Source organism: Haemaphysalis longicornis, unplaced genomic scaffold, assembly GCF_048455015.1.
Source record: "Haemaphysalis longicornis isolate Haplotype H1 unplaced genomic scaffold, Haemaphysalis longicornis Haplotype H1 scaffold_5, whole genome shotgun sequence".
Classification (NCBI taxonomy): Eukaryota; Metazoa; Arthropoda; class Arachnida; order Ixodida; family Ixodidae; genus Haemaphysalis; species Haemaphysalis longicornis.
Genome location: NW_027526385.1, coordinates 16288414 through 16302205, shown reverse-complemented (window position 1 = coordinate 16302205; position 13792 = coordinate 16288414). Strand labels below are relative to the sequence as shown.

Sequence of the window (13792 nt, the reverse complement as noted above, 5' to 3'; positions counted from 1 at the left end):
TGGGCGAGAGCCGGACAAATGTTTTCGATTGCTGCTGTGAATATGGGGATTTAGCGGACGGTTAGATATTGTGAACGACCTTCTACTTGGTCACAAAAAACGGTACATAAAGTTTTTTTAGGCGCTGTTTCGATTGATATATCTGTCGCGTAGTTTCTTCGTTCACGCGTATCGTTTAACATGAAGCTGTTCGACGGCATTTTTTTTATTTCTACGTACTAACCTCCACCAGCAAAGCATAAAAGCTGTATACTTCGGAAAATATGACGCAATTCACCATGCATGTGCGGTAGCTTATCCTGAGAACTTTCCTTTCCAGTGTATACGGTGAAATGTTTGGTTGCAATCACACAATTTTCTGAACAAGACATGTAAAACAAAATAACCCTGCTCTCGTGTTCAAGTTTTTTTTTTTCTTGGCCGTTTTCTTGTTATCTCTGCCATGTTTCGACACGTGATGAAAAAGCTGCACCGCTCCAGCGTACGTTAACGCTCAGTTTTCTGTTGGACAGGGCAGCCAACTTTGTATATTTGATACCGGTTATCACCTAATGCCTGTGCGGTGCGCGAAAACTTGCGCTGATATAAAAGTGTTAAAACTGCCATATGACGCATGCAGTGGACGCAAAAATCGCGTAAGTGTTAAGTTCAACTTATGCCGCCCGTGAAGCGCCAAATATTGCCTGGTGCACAGTGAAATTCCTGATCTCTCTATGCGAGTAATAGCGTTTTATGAAATGTGTAATTTTTTTAGAGCTGGCACAAGAGGCATTTGACAGGCAGGATAGGCACCGAAGAGTAAGGCCAAGGCGTCGATATGGAGCGGCTAAGCGATGTTTTCTAATCAAAGAAAGACTGCTGCAATACAAAAAAAAAAAAAGATTTTCCATTCACGGTTTCGCTTTTACAGCAACGAGCACGAAGACCGTAGGGGGTGATACCGGGGGCAGAACTCTGAGTTTGTCCGCTTAAAAAATGTCCCAGTCGTGACGTGGGTGATCTTGCGAGGCCTATATGCGCAGAGGCCGACCCCTTCCCTTGCTTGTGCTGTGTTTCAGCCGATCATCCTCTGCCAGCCAATCAGGTCTCGCTCGAAACGGACACTTTGAAACGGGACCCGCCGCAGTGGCCCAGTGGCTAAGGCGTTGTGCTGTTGAGTTCAAGGACTCGGGTTCAACTACTAGCCGCGGCGGCCGCTGCTCTGATGGAGGCGAAAAGCGAAAACGCCCATGTGTTCGAGCTTTCGGCGCACGTTGAAGATCCCCGAAGCTGATCAAAATTAATCCGGAACCCTCCACTGCGGCGCACCTCGTCGCCTGTGTAGCGTCGGCGCGTTAATCCTTACAATAAATCAAAATCTATCACTTTGAAATGGACATGAAATGGACAAAACTGGAAGTTCCGCCCCAGCACGACGCAAATAAAAGTGGTGTTTGGGTATTCTACACCTGACACAGGTTAATCTAACATTGCAGCGGATAGGGCTCGTCACCCTATATTCCTCGGCCGCTGCCAATGTTAACAACCGGTCCAACAGAACACTTTCTCCAACGGAAGGACGATCTGCGTCGCGCCACACGTGCCCTCACCCCACCGTGTGGAACGGACCTCCCCCGTAGACTTGCTCGCTGGGAAGAGGTTTTGCTGCGCAGACTTCGCGTTGAAGTGGCGCTTTCACCTGCTGTGACCCTGGCGTTGCCACCATGCACGCTACCATGCCCCATTCGATGACACCTGCCCCTTCTGCACAGCTCCTGCCGAACAAGCTGATGCGGATCATTTAATATGGGCGTGTCCTTCACTGAACTCAGCCAGAAAGCGACACCTGAGAGGCACAGGCCTCCATCCTGGAAGACCCCCCGACCTCCAGCGGTGGCTCTGGGGAACCCACCACTGCTCCCTTCTTGCCTTCCTTCGAGAGACGGGTGTCCATCATGCCCTAAACAGGTTACTTTTATGCCAACGGGCACTCTATCGCAAACAAAAAAAAATCGCGCCAATCCACCCCGTGAATGTGGATGGAAAGCAAAGCTGTAAACAGCACCCATAACGATTACCCATGCGACGTCACTTAAATTCACTCACATCGCTCTACAAATAGCAAAACCAGAGAGAAACGAAATGCACTTAAAGGGAAGGTGAAGCGGTTTTAGAAATAAAAGAAAAGTTGACTGGCAGCAAGTACACATTCAATAGTTCATGTGTACGAAATATTTTCGCAATACATGCAACAGAAGCGGCGCAATGAGCAAACAAAAGTGGCCCTATGCCCCGCCCCCATCTCGCCGCGCGATGCCGGAAGACCGAAGAGCGCGGGCGAAAACCGGCTGAAAAACGTCATACCTGGACTTCCGGCCGGATCGGCCGCATCGGCCATGCTCTTTTCGCCGTGTTTCCTTGTGAATGATACTTGTTGTTGTTGTGGTTGATAGCACTCATTTGTACAATTTTCGTGTTCAAAAGGTATGCATGAACGCCAAACGAGGCATACGTTATCATGCCGTATTCCTAAGCAGAATAATGCCACGCCGGGATGCTTGATAACATACGGAACCGACAGCCGAGGTGGCTGTGCTTGATGACAGAGAATATATACTACACTACGTTAAATACTTTGTAAACCGCTTCAATGCGTTTTGTTTTTTTGATACGACCCTCATAAAAATTTTTACCAACATTTAGTTCAATGTTTGTTGACAAAAGTCGACAAAAGCTACCAACATTGAGTAGACTGTCTACTTACTGTCTATAGACTTCCTAGCAACAGCCTACCAACTTTTTGTCAACCATTGGCCACCGTGTTTGAACTGAAACGTTTCTGTAGACTTTCTACAGAAAGTTTTTTGTAGACTTTATACTCAATCGCTGTTGCTAACCGAAGCGTTTCTGACAGGATATTCGAAACGTGATGCAGTGAGAAAAGCCGGCCATTCCTAGACCGTGGTGTCAATACAGCTTAATAGAACGTCGTCATTATTGCCCTAAAAGATCGTTTAGTAGGAGCAAAAATGAAAAAAAAAGAAAGCAGAAACAGATTAGGCCTCGGGAACCTCGTCTGCGAGGGTTCACATTTTGCGGAGCCACACATCCACACGCGCACATTCTGAAACACAACACAACAAACAACAGAACCCCAGCTCACAAACGTACTACATCCGAAAAACCACAAGCGCTTGCAAGCAGGACACCGACACCGCACAAATGCTAGCAGTGCACTTCATGTATATATACCCGCCAGCCGCGGGATGCCGATGCCGCGGTGAGGCGCGCCTCTCATTGCATGTTTACAAAACTACGCGTTATTATTTCCAAAATATAATACCGCGAAACACTGGAACGTAAGCAATTGCACATATCTTCATGTTTACTTTATTGTTGCAAGCTGTAACTAAACAAAACGGAAATCTGGAATGGGTTGCGCGCCGCGTTTCGGCTGCCTCCGGTGATTGACGCGTTTCTCCCGGAGGTACGCAAAGAGGGAGGGGCGCCGCTGGCGGTTGGCCGAGAGCGACCGAAACATCTGCGCCGGCCGTATTAGGTGGGCATAGCAGGCGATTTTAGATTATCGCCGTTGTTGGAGACACGTCCAGTAGTCTGTCGCGAAATATTTACTGACATAATTCGTTCCTTTCAACCATGCATGGCACTTAGCTTGCGCAAATCAAAACACAGTGACGAGCGGTTGCGCGTGGTTGATGCCGCTGGCTGGCGCTTGGTCGGAACCGCTGAATAGTCATGTTGATCACCGTGAAGAGTGAAAGCGAGCGGGTCGTGAAGTACCAACCCGTGCGGCTGAGGGACGAACTGGTTGTTACGAGGGAGAAACTGAGCGGCTCGAGGTACGAACAGTGAAAGTTGCTCCCTTTTGCTACTTTTTTTTTTCTCGGGCTGCACAAGTGTGAAGATACATGCAGAGAGAGAGGGAGAGAGAAAGATACGTGTGTGTGTGTGTGTGTGTGTGTGTGTGTGTGAGAGAGAGAGAGAGAGTATGTGTGTCTGTGTGCGTACGTGCGTGCGTGCGTGCGTGCAGGCGCTCGGGCGCGCGTGTGTTTGTGTGTGTGTGTGTGTGTGTGTGTGTGTGTGTGTGTGTGTGTGTGTGTGTGTGTGTGTTTAAAACCTGATTCAAACAAACTAACGTAATTTGGTTAAAGTCAAGTAAATAGTTTGTCCCCAAATATTGTGAACCTGTCCTGGTATTTAGCAAAAAACAATATGAATTAATTGAAATCGGACTCCAGGACGAAGGAAAAAGATGTTTGCGTTAAATTCAACTTGAGACAAAGCGTGTCAAAACACTTTTAGTGGTCATCCTACAGAAGCTCGTCAACAGACAAATGTCAACAAAAATGAGGTAGACTTTCTATATACAACCGTCAACAGACAAATGTCAACGTGAATTAAGTAGACTTTCTACATACAACAGTCAACAGACGGGTGTCAACATACATTCAGTAGACTTTTTACAGACGACTGTCAATAGAATGTAAGAGTATGTAGGATAGCAATAAAGTTGGTAGGATGTCAACAGAACGTCTACAGAATGTAAAAAAGCATTTTTGTAAGGGGACGGACGTGAATGTTCACATTACATTGTAGATTTAGGAAGGATGGGGAATATTGCTGTACTTTGGCCGGGGATGTTTCGTTCCATTCCAGAAACCAAGTCACATTTGTTCAGGAAATACTTGTTTCGTTAAACGCGTCGGTTTTCTTTCCCTATGGGCTCAGGACAGTGTTCAAAAAAACAATTTTTTGGCGAAACTAAAACAAGGGGCCAATCCTGATAGAAGTTTTCTCCCGGCTAAGAGGTAAACAGTATTCCTACAAAGTAAAAGAACCAAGACAACCAGATTACTTATTTTGCAAGTATACATGTCATGATAAGGTGATGTTTGTCTGGAATTAAAAAAAAAAACCCTCCGAATCACCACCGTGCCATAATTTGTGCTGACTGCGGGGGCCTAATTTTTTGCCCAAGATTCCGTGTGGCTGCATATTATAACCTGGAAAGCACTTGTTGTCACTGAACCTCAAGTGTGTTCCAGTGATAGTCGGTGATATACATATAATGATGATACTAAAAAAATTAGGAGCGAAGAGTAAATATACGGCCTCTGTCCGACTAGCGCGGTAAATGCTTAAATCTAGAAATGCTGAAACAGGCCAACGATTCATTATCACAAACGTTTGGTCATTGTTACCGTAACTGCCTTGCCCGACTGGTCTGTTAATTATAACGAGGTGGCCGTAATATTGTAGCAGAATGCGCAACGCACAAGCGAAAATCAAGCCCTACTACAGCCAATAATGCTGAGCAGGCACTAGTATGCTGCAGTGTTTTCAGAATAAATGCATGTGAAGCAGTAAGACGCCACTCATCGAAGTGCAGCTAGCAATCGCGGAGGCGCCGTAGCGCCGCTGCCGAAATGGCGCGCGCGTGTGGGTCTGTGTACGGGGATGAGTAACGGGGCTGGGGTGGGCGACAACGAACAAAGGAAATGCGGAAGCAGAGTCTGCTTGTTGGTTTATGCGTTTACCGGCAAGATGTGTCTCGCATATACGTTTACAGCGCATGAACGCTATTTTTTCGCGCAGTGCACGTACGTGCTTTTCGCTGGTAGATTGTTTATAAAACGCCCATTATTCTTCGGCATAAATGGTTTTGTGTATAATAAGAAACAGTTAAGGCAGCACCTAATATTAACAGAAGGTATAAAATCACCCTATGCTGGTTGCCTAATTCAAAATTATTTTGATGGAACCCACTAGTCGACGTCACAGTCACTGCTTTGGTGTTCTCTGTCGTGTAAAGCAAACTTAAGCTCCAAGATAATTGAACCAACAGCACGGGAAATTATAAAACAAACTCCCAGTCATGCGCGAAAATTAGACTGCGAGCTAAATTGCCGCAAAGGCAACCGCGCGATCGTTAGCAATGCTTCCGACAACCCGCGCGGCCGAAAGGTGTCCTCCTTTGACGTCATGACGGGCGCAACCAATCAGGGGAGTCAAAAGACGAAAAGCGCGCGTCTTACAAACTGGGCCGCGCTTTTTGGAAGATAAATGCCACTTGGAATCATGTACGATAAATTTCAATGTGATATTCGGAATCAGCGCGCAAGAAACTATATAACTGTTAATCTAACTCAATTTTTTTGGAAAGCGCTTCAGCTTCCCTTTAACCACACCATTTATTACTTCAAAGAGATATTCTTGTTAAAGTTGCATCAATGCACGAAGCATTAACGGTGTTTGGTTGAGTTGTATTGGTGTAGCACAAGAGTGGAAAGTTTTTTTTATAAAATTAAAGTATGCTCCTACCCTGTGTTATATGATCTGTCTTCTCCGTCTCTGCGCCGTGGACGGAGGCGACGAGATTTGTAGCAGAGAAGGAGGAGGAGGAAGAAATACACTGTTTAGATTTCTGAACGGCCAGAGTGCTGCCGTGGGGAGTGATTCCTTCTTCTGTGGGGCCCATATGCAGTCCGCGCGGCCTGTATTCTTTCCACCCGCTGAAGCTGGGTAGGTAGAAAGGGCCTGGAGAGCAGCATCTACCATTGCTCTTGTTGGGTAGTTGACGGAAAGAGAGGAGGGTGCTCAGGGCTAAAGTCGCACACCTCGATTACGGGACGGAGTGTTCCTACTTCTGAGCAAAATTTACATTCAGCGTCGTAGCGATTTGAATACATTAAGTGAAGACGCGTAGGCTGTGGGAAGGAGCCTGGATTGTATGAGCCGTAGGGTAGTTTGTTGTTCTCTGGAAAGGTCAGGGTAAGGCGAAGGTACGGTCTGTCCCAGAAGGCGATAATGCTGGGTTATCTCCCTGAACCTGATAAGCGGGTGGTTGTCCTCGTGCAGCTCCATAGCACGTGAAGTAAAAGCGCAGGCTTGTTGGGTGGGCGTATTTGTGGCCCTCCATTAAAGCGTGAGGGGGTGTCGAGATGAGCTGAATGGAACCATTTGGGGAGTGGCTTTTTAGCACGCGCAGTGCAGGTCAGGACACCTAACCGTACTGCTAATTCCAGTAGGCTTGCTGGGAATCGATGACAACTCTCCGAACCCCTGGTTCAGCGAGAGCCAAGGTGATGGCTGGCTCTTCTGCTGCCATCATTTCTTGGGTCCTAAGCAAGGTACACGGAAGGAGGTTGCTTCTGGAGGTAGCCACGATGATGGCGTATTGCTGTCCTCGATGATTGGAGGCGTCTGTTTAGATAACTGCATGATCCATTCCCCACCGAGGGTGGTGTTTAGCGCTTGAGCCCGTGCTTTTCGGTGACCCTCGTCATGTGAGGCATTCATATTTCTAAGCAAAAGGAGCATCTTTAGTTTTAGTCGCCAAGAGTCTTGGAGTACGTCAAGCGGAGTGACATTCTGGGCTGCCCAGCCAATCTGGTGAAGCATGCGGTTACCCATCGTAGTTCTGAGTTGGACCTTCTGGTTAGAAAGATGGCCTTCTATCAGCTCTTCAACCGTGTTGTGGAGCCACGTGCTAAGCAGCCTCTGTGTGGACGCACTCATGAGAAGACCAATGGCCTGCTCTACCGCCTTTCTAATCATTATATAAAGCATCTCTATGTCTTCATTGTCGAGAAGAAGACAGGGGGTTTACGTAAGTAACTCTCGAGAGGACAAAAGCTTCAATTATTCGAAAGGTGCCGGATTCCTTTAGGCCTCGCTTCTTGGTAGCAACTCGCATGATCATGTGTATGATTTGATTAATGCTGTTTTTGAGGCGCTGCAAGGAGACGTCACTCTTGGTGTTAGCCTCGAGATGTAAGCCCAGGATCTTGATGCTGGGGCTTATAGTGATGGCCTGGCCATCAAGGAGTATTTGAATCTATTTCTTGGTTTGGCGTGAGGGTGGACGACAAGGAGCTGTGATTGTTTACGTGAACACTGGAGGCCACAGGCTTTAGCACATTGGCGTACTAGAAGTCAGATGCCATGCATTGGTGTGAGCTTCTTTTAATTTTTGTAACTCTTAGCACATGAGCAAGGTGCGCACAGGGCCGCTAGACGGGCGTGAGTGGTGTCGTGACGCTTTCACGTGGCATTCAGCGAGAACGCAGGGGGTAAACCCGTAGATGTGCTTGGTGAGTACACCACCTGTCTACCCATTCCTCGCTTGGGCTCGTAGCTAAATCGGTAAGACAACGGGCTCTTGCTTTGTTAGTCTATTAGTTCCAGGTTCGATTCCCGGCGGTGCCGGTAAATTGTTTTGCTTGTTCGCTGGAGTTTTCTGGTGACACCAACGGTCGCGAAAGAACCCTTGGGGGGTAGAGGTAAAAAGCTTTGCTTTAAAACCGTTCTGCTGCTGACGCCCCTGTTGCACTGAGCGGGAAAAACGGTCAGCTAAAACTCTCTAATAGTGAGCTCTGCGGCATACGCATTTAGCCTGTAGGGTCAAGTGTGCACTTTACCACGCTGTTCTCCGACACAGTTTCGGATATGGTAAAGTGTCTAGCGCTTCCGAGTACATAATGCAAACGGCGCACTCCATCCACACCTATATACATACACACCACGAAAGCCACTTGATTGATTGATTGATTGATTGATTGATTGATTGATTGATTGATTGATTCATTGATTGATTGACGGACGAACAAATAGAGGTAGAGAAGGGGTACACGATACGCGTATTTCACGTGTGAAACTCAAATAGTTAACCATTTGACATCGGATTTTTTTTTCTTCGTTTTAGCTGGGCTCCCCTCTCCTCTTTCTCACCGCAGTATTAGAACAATTGGCAGTAGCTGCAGCCATCTAGGGGTGTTTTTTTTTTAAGTGGTAGCAGCCATGCATAGTTCAAGCCTTACTTGCACTCTGCACAAGTAATTCAAATAATGCGACTACGGGCCTGTTCTTTTTTTTATCCTCTGAGCAGTCGCCCATTTTGTGTACCATCAGTACGCCGTTATGCGTGCCGTACGCTTTTCGACCAACATAGATAAGTAATGCTTTCGCATGAAAAATTTCCGGCGCGAATATGTGACGTGACTATCTTTACGTGATTTTGGCGGAAACATCTCGCGTGACTAGCTTTACGTGATGTTACGTCATTTCGATCGCGTGACTTATGCGCTGTTACGCGGTCATACAAGCTGCATCTACGTGACGTGATGTGAGCACGGTTGTCACGCTATTTTGGTTACGTGATCCCGTAAGTGCTATCGAAGCTTGCGGTCTCTCTACCTCACAATATGCATAACCCTTGCATTACACAAAACGGCAGGCACACACACTGCGAGGAATCACCGTGAGTTCGAAGCTAGCTGAGCACGCTCACGATACTGAAACGCCGTCGCGCCAACTCAACACCGCCTCTATTGGGCAGGTGGAATAACGGGTGACAAAGGAATATGCCCAGGGTGCGGAGGCAAGACGTTTATTTTACACCAACCTCCCTGTTACATTGGTTACAGTTACGTAGTTCCTTTTAGGTGAAAGGGGCGATGGGGCGCCGCGCGAAAGTGTGCGCGTCGTCGGCGCGCAGAACCAGTGGACCCTTCGGTCAGGGCAAAATCAGGGGCATCATCTTGCTGGCCAGATAGGCTCTCAGCAGCGAGGGAGGCGCGGTCCGTTCGCTCACAGCTGCGTACCGCACGGCGTGATCGTCGAATGTTAGGTACGGCCTTACTATATATGTAAGCGTGGGACAAGAGGAGCAGCCCAGGGCACGGGCCGGCGGGCCTGGCGGGATTTAGAAAGCGTCACATACCTTCGCAGCCCTGGCAGCGTCTCCCCGAACAGTCCCTCGCGCATGGCGCGCGTTCCAGCGGATGGGAGTTCGGGCGCCGTTCAAGCACGCCAATGAAACGAGGTTCCCCACGAACCAGGGCGGAGCGGCCATCGAGCTGACAGTGTCAGCGCAATGGCAGCGGACGACAGGATCTTCACAAGTTAAGGTGGGGTATACGCGAAGCAGTGCAGGTGGTTGCTAGACACAGCTGGGCTGAGTTTTCTAGCAACGCTCCACGGAACAACTAAAAGACTAACCAGCTACGCTGTTTAAAACGAAAGGAAAAGACCGCACAAAATTGGGGGTGGGGAGTGAGGCCATTCTTTATTCCGACAAAGTGGGGCGCCTATTTCTTCGTCACACTGTAATTACTGCACGGTCGTCAGCTTCAGGGCCCACCAGGCGGGCGACCAGCACGCTGAAAGCAGTGCCAGAGGAGGCCGTGGCCGAGCTCTCACGGCACGGCGCATTCACAGCCGTCGGTTGACGCACCACGAACTTCTGTTCAGAACGCCGGCAGACGATAACGTTCAGACGAGCCACGCGCTTTCGCGGTCGATCATGACACGACTTGCACGCGAATCGCCTCTATCCCCACATGCACGAACACTATACATCCAACGGATACCTGATACAGAAAATAGAGTAGTGCAAATGGCGTTCGCGCGTAGTGCAGCCGACTAGTCGTGCACACTGCCGCCGTCAGAATAGTCACCGGCCGCCGAAACCTCCTCCTGCAGCATCAGGCCGACGACGCGCTGCAGTTCGTCCATGTTGGCGGTGATGTAGTGGTCGTACATCATCTTGACGCCGGTCATGATGGATATCTTCAGGCGGATGCTGTAGCGGAGGGCGCGCTTGTTGTTCCTCTCGGCCCGCTTGCACAGCCGCGCAAGGTTGCGAGTCTGCTGGTCCAGCAATACGAACTGCCGGCACGCCTCGTTCACCTTCGCCCGGAGAGCGACGATCCGCATCCTGAGCGCTTCTCGCTCGCCAAGTGACCGCTCCGCCGGGACATCGTCATCGTCAGGTACTGGCACCTCCGGGACGACATCGTCGCTTTCGGTGCAGCCGGATCCGTCTGGGGTGGCCATTTCTCAGCGAAGTTCTGCTCTCTTGGGCAGGTGTCGGAGCTGCAGCAACCTCGACGCGACTGCGAACGGTGCTTCGTCGTTGGGACGACACGGAGCGAGCTGCCTTGCCAAACGCGAACCAGCACAGAACCGGGAGGAGCGCGCCTAATCACAATGGCTCTGGCTCGCGCAATGATTCGAATTGGCTAAATACTCCTTTGCCGCCCCTTCTTCTTTCTTTTTTTGAACATTCTAATAAACACCACGTCAGCGTTGTTAAGTATAAGACTTTTCGAAACACCTCACAAATCGCGCGTCACAAAAAGCGATCCGCGGTTGGCCCTTTCCGCTCGGGACAAACGTAGAAGACAGGAAACAAGAAATATTCGCAACAAGAAGACAAGATTGGCGCCTGTATATCTCGTTTCTTGTCTTCTTTGTCGACGTCTAGTTAGCGCCACCTTATCTTTTTTTCTTTAAGTTAAACGCCAGTATTTCATTTTACCCCGTCTTAACAATCAACAAGACGAAGGCGTGCAACTCATCTTCCAGACCATGGCCTTCGCTGGCACGCGCTCATCGCGAGCGCCGGACAATTGTGCAAATATCATCGACTGCCGCTGTGAATGGGGACTTAGCGGACGGTTAGATATTGTGAACGAAATTCAGACACTACTTGGTCACGAAAAACAGTGCATAAATCTTCTTGACGCACTGTTTCGATTGATATCTCTCGCGTGGTTTCTAGTTCCCGCGTTTCGTTTGCCATGAAGCTGTTCCACCGCTTTTTTTTTTTTTGCGTGCTAAATTCCAGCAGCAAAGCATAAAAGCTTTATACTTCGAAAAATATGACGCAATTCGCCATGCATGAGCGGTAGCTTATCTTGAGAATTTTCCTTTCCAGTGTATACGGTAAAATGTTTGGTTGTAACCGCAGAATTTTCTGAACAGGAGATGCTGTAAAACAAAATAACTCTGCTTTCGTGTGCAAGAGAGAGAGAGAGAGAGAGAGAGAGAGAGAGAGAGAGAGAGAGAGAGAGAGAGAGAGAGAGATAGTCTTTAATGATACTGGTGAGGTTAGCCTGGCCAAGGCGCCTAGCTTTCTACACCACATGCATGAGAAAATGAAATCTATGAACAGATGGTGATAAAGACTGTGATGAAGATGACGCGCTCATTAAGAGAGTCCTGTTTAAAGGAGCCATGAAGACAAAAGACAAGTTGGGTTTATTAGAAAGACTGCTTAGTCCCGATAACAATGATACCAATATCATCGCAATCTTCGAACAAATAACGGAGATAATAAAGAAAACGTGTGAAGCAGTCGCGACCCCCTAGTCAATTTCCCGCAACTTTTCTATGACGTCACGGAACCTTGTTTGGGCGATTGGCGGCCGCCTAACTGACCTGTCGCGACGACACATAACTGGACGTCTGAAATGGTGCCTCTAGTTCCATTTGACCACATCACTTGAATGCTAACGTGCAGTTAACGCACTGAAAATTATGTTTTATTGTTGGCCCGTATGACGTCATTCTTGCTCATAACACGTCACTGTGGCGCAAAATTTGAAAGTTGTTAAATACTTCATGCTTTTTTTCGTTCAAAAAAACATCTTTTGTGGCTGTAATGGAGCTGAGGGAGATACTGAATCCTAGTTCTTTCAAATCAAACGAAGTTGTACTTTCTCTTCATGGCTCCTTTAAGAGTCTGATCAAGTCCTGTGCTTCGCAGGAAAGACAATAGAGCTTTTGTCGCTCGAGATGCTCGTTTAGAGTTCTACCAAGGGCCTAGCACGTCACTTGGAGTTAGTCCCCTAGAAAGTGGACGACCCAAGGACACTAAAAGGGACGTTCTAGCTGCTCTATACCACGTACACTCACATAACACGTGGTTCAAGTCCTCGCGCACGTCACAAAGAGTGCAGAAGGGGGAAGCGGCCTGTTTCATCTTGAATCGAAAATAACTTGTGTAAGCGACATTTAGCCGCACGCGGTGAAGAACCGCTTCATCATGCTTGGAAAGTCCGTCAGGCATCCTAAAGGTCCTGTGCGGGTCTATGGAGTGAAGCGGCGCGTAATGTTGCGGCGCAAAAGCCCACATAGATCGCTGAAATCTCCAGGCAGCCTTGGACGCTAGGGCAGAAGCAAGTTGTACGTTTATTGTAGCGTAAGCTACACTGGCCGAGGTTGAGCAGTTTCGCGTGGCTCCTGGAGAGCCGTGCTGCGCATGCGCGAGGAGCAGTGACGTCTCACGGCGCACAGGTGACGCGCCGGAGCCGCCGCCGGAGCCGCGATTGGATGGGATTGGAAATCGTTTTAGCAGCAGTAAGCATGATAATCAGCTAATCCTAGACAATCAGGACACCTAAGAATAACCAGCTGAACCTTAGCTAACGCTACGTATATCCTGGCATAGCGGAGCTAAGCCATTGCTTATTTTCTTGACCGTTTTCTTGTTATCTCTGTCATGTTTCGACGTGTACCGAAAAAGCTCCACCGCTCAGCGTTAATGCTCAGCTTGCTGTTCGGGATAGGGCAGCCACGTTTGTATAATTGGTACGCGTTATCAGATAATGTGTGTATATTGCTACGCGTTATCAGCTAATGCCTGTGCGGTATGCAAAAACTTGCGGTGATATCAACAAAAGTGTTGATATTGCCATGGACGTTAAAACCGCGTACGCTTTGGAATAAACTTATTCCGCCGATGAAGTGCTAAATATTGTTTCGCTCCCAGTGGAGTTTCTGAACCCTGTATACGAGTGATCGTGCCTTTTCGACGGAGCAACTGAACTTCTGTATTTGAATGAAGTGGTGCAGCAGTGTCAACGCTAAACGTCAACCGAAGGCAGTAGATGAAAATGAAATTGCATGAATGGCTGCACACGAAAGCAGGAAAGCAGTAGCATTTGTCACGTGGGGTTTGGGAGACAGATGACCATGGCGATCTTCTCGAGGAACGGCGCTGAACGAA

General features: G+C 48.3%; 1 protein-coding gene across 1 annotated transcript in view; it reads right to left on the bottom strand.

Moving 5' to 3' along the window:
- The window catches only part of LOC144137919 (uncharacterized), a 510196-nt gene that overhangs the window by 393283 nt on the left and 103121 nt on the right, over positions 1-13792 (bottom strand). The gene's annotated exons all lie outside the window — the stretch shown is intronic.